This window comes from Rana temporaria, chromosome 4 (genome assembly GCF_905171775.1).
Source record: "Rana temporaria chromosome 4, aRanTem1.1, whole genome shotgun sequence".
Classification (NCBI taxonomy): domain Eukaryota; kingdom Metazoa; phylum Chordata; class Amphibia; order Anura; family Ranidae; genus Rana; species Rana temporaria.
The window spans coordinates 251,823,484-251,830,494 of NC_053492.1; the positions used below are offsets into that span (position 1 = coordinate 251,823,484).

The 7,011-nt window shown below is 47.9% G+C and overlaps 1 protein-coding gene across 1 annotated transcript in view; it reads right to left on the minus strand.

Moving 5' to 3' along the window:
* FBXL4 (F-box and leucine rich repeat protein 4) overlaps positions 1–6,213 on the minus strand; it is a 97,727-nt gene extending 91,514 nt beyond the window's left edge. The window contains exon 1 of the mRNA XM_040350136.1: positions 6,059–6,213. The gene's annotated coding sequence lies outside the window, so the exon portion shown is untranslated. The remainder of the gene's footprint in view (positions 1–6,058) is intronic.
* Positions 6,214–7,011: the final 798 nt, after the last annotated feature.

Here is a 7,011-nt window from a genome sequence, read left to right on the forward strand (position 1 = left end):
AAGGCTTCCAGAGCCTCCCCAACCGCCAATAACTCCCGGTAGTTGGAAGAAGCCCGCCTTTGCTGGGGATTCCAAGAACCCTGGGCTCGAAGTTCCTCCGTATGGGCTCCCCACCCCCAGCTGCTGGCATCTGTAGTGACTTTGATCGGGTTGACCTGACTCCACAGACGACCCTTTAAAAGGTTCTGGGGCAATAGCCACCATTGTAAGGTGTCTTTTACTGGAACCGGGATACTGACCCTGGTATCCAACGTCTCTTCCGTTCCCCCCCAAGATGAGAGAAGGAAGGCCTGCAGGGGCCTTGAGTGGAGTTGTGCCCAAGGAACTGCCGGGATGCACGAAGTCATCCGTCCCAACAACCTCATGATTTCTCTGAAAGAGGAATCTACAGCCGCCACTAGGGACCTGACCGCTGTCATAAGACCCTGTGCTTTGTCTTGGGATAAGACAAGCTTCCTTTCTAGGGAGTCTATAAGAAAACCTAGGTACATCTTCCTTTGTTCTGGAAGGAGAGAAGACTTCTCCCTGTTCACGATCCAACCAAGGGATTCCAGGGTGGTTATGACAGTGGCCAGGTCCAGAAGGAGCTGATCCTGACTCAGGTTGAAGAGCAAAAGGTCGTCCAAGTAAGGGACGAGGGAGATCCCCTTTAAATGTAGAAAAGCCATCACCTCTGCCAGGACCTTCGTAAACACCCTCGGACTGGAAGCCAGTCCGAAGGGGAGGGCCGAGAACTGCCAGTGCTGAACTCCTTGGGCAGAGGTGAGGGCGAATCTGAGGAATCTCTGGTGATCCGGACAAATAGGAACGTGAAGGTAAGCATCCCTCAAGTCTATTGTCACCATGAACACGCCTTCTAACAAGAGGCCCCTGAGACTGTACACATTCTCCATACGAATTTTTTTGTATTGAAGATGAACATTTAGGGGTCTGAGATTGATGATCAATCTGAATTTCCCGAGTGGTTTGGGAACGACAAAAATATGGGAGTATACTCCCTGGCCCTCTTGATTTGCAGGGACTGGGACTATGACTCCCTGTTCGGCCAGGCTGGCAACGTTCTGGGAAAGTCCAGCGGCTTTGCGAGGATCGCTTGGTAGGTGTGTGAGGAGAAAAATGGGGGGAGGAAACTGGCGGAATTCTAGCCTGTAACCTTCCCTGATGATCTGAAGGACGTGAGGACTCCTGGTTATCTCCTCCTAAGCGGGAAGGAACCTGGAGAGCCTGCCCCCTACCCTCTCGTCACTTGGGATCCTTTTCACCAGGCTTGGGGCTGGAAAAAAGGATCCCACTCTTTGGCTTATCCTTTCCAAACCCCCAGCGCCTGCCGGGTGCCGATTTCTTCCCTGGGGGGGGGTTTTTCCTCTGGTTGGGACGAAAAAACTTCCCCCTATTTGCTCTAGGTTTGGAGGGAAATTTATTTCCTTTTTCCAGAGGATCTCGCTAGGGCCTGATCTAATGCGGTGCCGAACAGGAGGGAACCCTCAAACGGAATCGCACACAAGCGGTTTTTTGACGCAAGGTCGCCCCTCCAAGTTTTCAGCCAGACAGCTCTCCTAGAAGCATTAATAAGTGCTCCAGTCTTGGCTGAAGCGCGAACCGTCTCAATAGCTGCGTCTGCCAAATAGGCTACCGCACTGCCGATCACCTGGAGGGACTCTTGAGTTTCTCTAGACTTGGAAGAACTTGCTAGATGATCTAACAGCCTGGAAGTCCAAGCGGCAGTGTTCCTTGCGACGCATGCTGAAGCTAACGCAGGACCCAAAGCGGCTGCATTGGCTTCCCAGGCTCTACGGAGGGAGGTATCAGCACGCCTATCCATGGCATCCCTTAAACTCCCTGCATCCTCAAAAGAGAGATCGGATTGTCTAGAGACCTGAGCTAAAGATGCGTCAAGACGAGGAACTTTAAAAAAGGTATCCTCCACCTCATCTTTAAAGGGGCAGCGGCGTTTCCAGGTCTTAAACTTGGGAAGTTTCTTTTCTGGCTCAGCCCATTCCCTCCGGATAATATCCTTGAGGGATTGATGCACTGGGATAGTCTTAGACTGAGGCTTAATTAAACCCAAATACATCCTGTCCTGGGCTGAAACCTGCTCCGCTGGATGTTGGATCTGCTCAGAGGCGTAAATGGCTGCGAGAAGACCCTCCATATCATCCGCGGAAAATATATATTTCCCAGACCTGGCATCCTCGTCCTCTTCCTCCGCCTGGCTTTCCACCAGGCCCTCTTCTTGAAGAGTGACCTCAGAATCCTCGGAGTCAGAGGAAGGAGCCTTCCTAGTTCGCTGGCGGGAACCCAGCCGCGCAGAAGTGGATCCCTCCTGAGACGAAGGACCAGGTACAGGGGGATCAGACTCCCTACTTTTCAAGGAAGATTTAAAATCCTTGAGAGTGGCGAGCATTTCTGCCTGCACAGAGAGAAAATCCTTCATGATTTGCGAGGTCTCTTTCCCAGCTAGTTTAAGGATACACTTGGAGCAAAAGGGTTTGCTATAGTCTGTCGGGAGCTTATCATTACAATTCCCACATTTCTTAATCTTTTTAAGGGGTTTAGTAGATCTACTGGCTTCCCCCTGGGCAGAAGGGTCCTCTCCTAAAACATAATGTAAAATAGAAAGGCCCATTAGCAACATACTCTCACAGCTGAGTTTCTACAACAAGAGGGGGGGGGGGGAAGCCCCCCACCCCCGAACACAAGGAGGACTCACCCCGGGTGGACTCCTCAGCAGCCAGGTCTGTCAGACGGTCCTCCATGATGAGGGCGCCCGGCCCTTCTCTCTCCCCGGCTGCGTGTTGCTCTGCCTCTGCTGTGCTCTGCAGCGAAATGTGGCATCCGTCGGTGGAGGCCGCCATCTTGTAGGGGCGGAGTGACGTCACGCCGTCGGGCGGCGTGCGCGTCATCAATACGCGCCCAGCAAGTGACGGCGCCGCTCGGAGCGGCGCCCAGCCCAGCCGACACCACGCTGCAGAGGGGAAGTCTCCCTGTAAGGTAGGAGGGAAGACGGGGGGGGGAGAGAGGTACGGCCGCCTCAGAGCACTAGGGAAGCCCTGCTAGCTAGGAGGCTCTGGCGTCCAGGGAGGCACTCTTCTTAGTTAGCACTTTCAGCCACCCTAGACCATAAAGAAGGGATACCCCCCCGGGAAAGTGCAAGCACCTTGACCGGACCCAAAAGCACCCAGTACCTGTGGTCTAGACTCCGGGGGGGGGACCACCAGCCCCAGGCCTTAGGTCAGCTTGAAAATAAAAAACTGTTTCGCTGTAGGGGAAACACAATCAGAAACTGAGGCACATGGGAAGGGTGGGGCCTTTTAACCTCTTTTTTGATTGTGTTTCCTGTCAGGTGGCCAGTCTACTCTCAGCGTGCCGTCCTGGAAGACGAGGGAGAAAATCATGTTATGCAAAGGTCATAGTCCAGCTTATTTTTCACATGTTTTAACCCATCATTTGCTTCATCGTTTTTTTTTGTTTTGTTTTTTAATAGAAATGGATTTTTAAACTAGAATATGCACATCTCGTTTCCTTTTGGTTTCATTTAACCACTTCAATACCAGGCACTTTCGCCCATTCCTGCCCAGAACAATTTTCAGCTTTCAGCACTGTCGCAATTTGAACGACAGTTGCGTGGTCATGGCACACTGTACTCAAATGAAATTTTTATCATTTTGTTCCCACAAATAGAGCTTTCTTTTGGTGGTAATTTCATCATCTCTGGGGTTTTTATTTTTTGCTAAAGAAACTAAAAAAAGACCGAAATTAAAATAAAAAAAGTTTTTGTTTGTTTCAGTTATAAAATGTTGTTTTCTCCTTCACTGATGGGCACCGATGGGCACCAATAGGTGGCACAGATGGGCAGCACTGATGATGAGGTACTGATGATGTTTTGTCAGGTGTTACTGTAGGGCACTGATTGGCACTGTGGTAGGCACTAACAGGCGATCCTGAGGGGGCACTGACTGGGTACCTTTTTGGCACGTCTGATGGGGCTGTGCTGATGATCAATGTGTTAATTATCAGCACAGACCCCCCCCCCACCTCTGACAGGGAGAGACGCCGATCGACTCTCACTGTCAGCGCGAATCGAGGAATGCCGTTTACCGGCACTTCCCGATTCATGCGATGATCATCTGTGATTGGTCACAGCTGATCACTTTGTAAGAAGCCTGTGTCAGAGGCTTCTTATCACGATCGAAGATGCGGCATGTCAGACTGACACGCCGCGGGCGCGCCAGCTTGTTATCCTGCTGGACGTCCAGTCAGGATAACAGAACCACTCCCCGGACGTCAATGTGTTATTGGCCAGGCGGGAAGTGGTTAATGTTCTCTACTGGTCTTCTTTGCGAGAAAGAAAGAAAGCCCTATGGTTACTCTTCACTCCGTTTAAGGTGAAATCATGATACCTGCACAAAAAGTAATATGTGCCCTTCCTTTTGCGGCTCCATTCACACCAATGTTTTTTTTTTTTTGTTTTTTTCAAAACCGCAGGACATTTTTTTTTTATTTAACCTGGGTTCCTATGGAACATGTTCACATCAATGCATTTTTGTGCCTCTACATTTTTTTAGTTCAATAGACTTCAATGGAGAAGCTGCAGAAAAACATGTAGTGCGTTTTTACCATGTTTTTATCACAATTCTGCAGCTATTTGCATTTTTAAATCTGACCAACATATTTTACCCCCCCCCCCCCCCGCAAAAAAAAAAAAGCATAAAAAAAATGCAAAAAACACAAGTCACGGCAAAATCACGGTAAGAAACGCCGAAAGCACTGCAGAAACGCTCAAAAGCAACATGCATAGATGTGAATCGAGCCTTACCTCCTATACTAAATCAATTTCTAACAAACAGAAAGAAAGATTTGATAGAATAGACACAGGCCTAATTCACTTCTGCCAATTTGGAATTGTGGGGCGGAATTGCCATGATTCCAAATTGTGTTGCAATCTGTACAAAACCTGCGTTGGGTGCCATTATTCAAAATGACACGCCAAACGCGGTGCAATTGTCGCGTGACAGAAAACGCACTGCAATTGTAGAAAAATTCTACTTTTTAAAATCACGTGAAGCTTGTCACCCAAAAAGGAGCAGGAGCTTCTTTCGGGCAACAAACGCTCACAGGGCAGCCCATTGAAGTGAATAAGCTGCCCTACACGTGACATGCGGACTTGCTTGAAAAATCGCTCTCGTACAAAATTGCGGACGGGAATGCGAGTACCCACCATGTGAGGCCTAAAGCTAAGTTCAGAGTGTGAACAGCGCCATCTAGCTATAAAGGAGTCTTTAGGGGGGTTCGTTCAACCACCTGTTTATACTGCACCCCATGAAAAAGGAGAAAAAAAAAAACAAAAAAAACACCAAAGCTCAGTTCACATATATGCGAATTGGATGCGTTTTTAACCAAATCCAATTCGCATGACATGTGAATCGAACTGGCTCTCGATTGGGTCGGTTCACACATGTGCGGGGTGTGGTTTTAATATGGCTCCTGTGCGATTTTGGTTCCGGCTCAGGTGCGATTTCAGGTTAACATTTGAACAGAAGCGCACCGATCTGCCGCACTGAAACCACGGCCGCATATGTGCGATCCCAGCCTAACTAACAATCCAGGCAGGCAGACGGCACAGGAAATGATCAGCTCAATACTAGATTTCTTGCGCAGACGGCACAGGAAATGATCAGCTCCATACTCGATTTCTTGCTTGTTTAAAACAGTTTTTTTCCCCCTTTCTTTATTTGTGGAACACATAATTAAATAATGTCAATGGTATAATAATAATCAGAATAACATCGGTCGTGCATTCTTATGTGCTTTAACACAAATAAAACTTAGTAATCACATTTTTGTTTTTTATTGAAGACAAGGGAAAGGATTAACAATATACAGGACAGTGAAATGCATGAAAAATACAGCTGATCAGACAGAAAAGTACTATAACACATATCCAAGCACCTCACTGAGTTTGGGGTGCAGCAGTGTGACCAGGCCCTGTAGGAGAAACAGGAACATTCAATCTATTTCTAGAGTTATCAGAGCACATTAGTGACATGTTCATCCTCACCAGTGTCCCAGGGGGCTTGCTTGGTCCTCACTGATAGCCAGCTCGACTGCTCTCATGGAGTACAATGCAATTGCTATATTGGTGTCAAAACAGAGCAGACCGCTCACTTCCTTATCATCGCCCCTCCCTGTACACCAGGATCGCGCATGCGCCGTGCCGTGGGGCGCCTGGCCTACCTCTGCTTGTTGATGTGTAGCCATGGCGATAGAAGGGGCGGGGCTGGACGCTAACACATCCTGACAGAGACGAAGGAACATTGGATTGGTAGAAGAGGAGGCGGAAGTAGTGTGCGTGGGTCTGTGGAGAGCTGTGAGGGAATAGGAGAGGGCGCGCTCAAGGGACGTATAACGGGAGGACGGAGGAAGTATAGGAGAGGTGTGAAATACATGGGTTACAGGTGGTGGTGAGGTAAACTACCTGAGAGGTAGCTATTAGAACCGGACATAGAGAGGCATAAGAACATGTCGCTGTTCTTTTACACCGCAATGTGTTTGTTATACAAGCTTTTACATACTGCGTTGTGTTTTAACCAGTTCAATACCCAGACAGTTCTGACACTTCTCACATATGTACAAATAAACGTACTTAGAACCCCCAAACATTATATATATTTTTTTAAGCAGAGACCCCAGAAAATAAAACGGGGGTATTGCAATTTTATATGGCACCGCGTTTTTTTTTAAATGCAATTTTTTTTCTGTAAAAAATACACTAGTGAATTTGAATAAACAAAATACAATACCCAAATGTTTGGTAAAATATAAGAGTTGATGTTACGCCAAGTAAATAGATACCTAACTTGTCACACTTTAAAATTGTGTATGTTCCAGGAACGGCGCCAAATCACTGTCATTTTTTATAAGTCTTTACAGGTTACCAGTTTGGAATTACACAGAAGGCCTGGTGCTAGAATTATTGCTCTCGCTATAACGTTTGCGGCGATACCCCCTTTG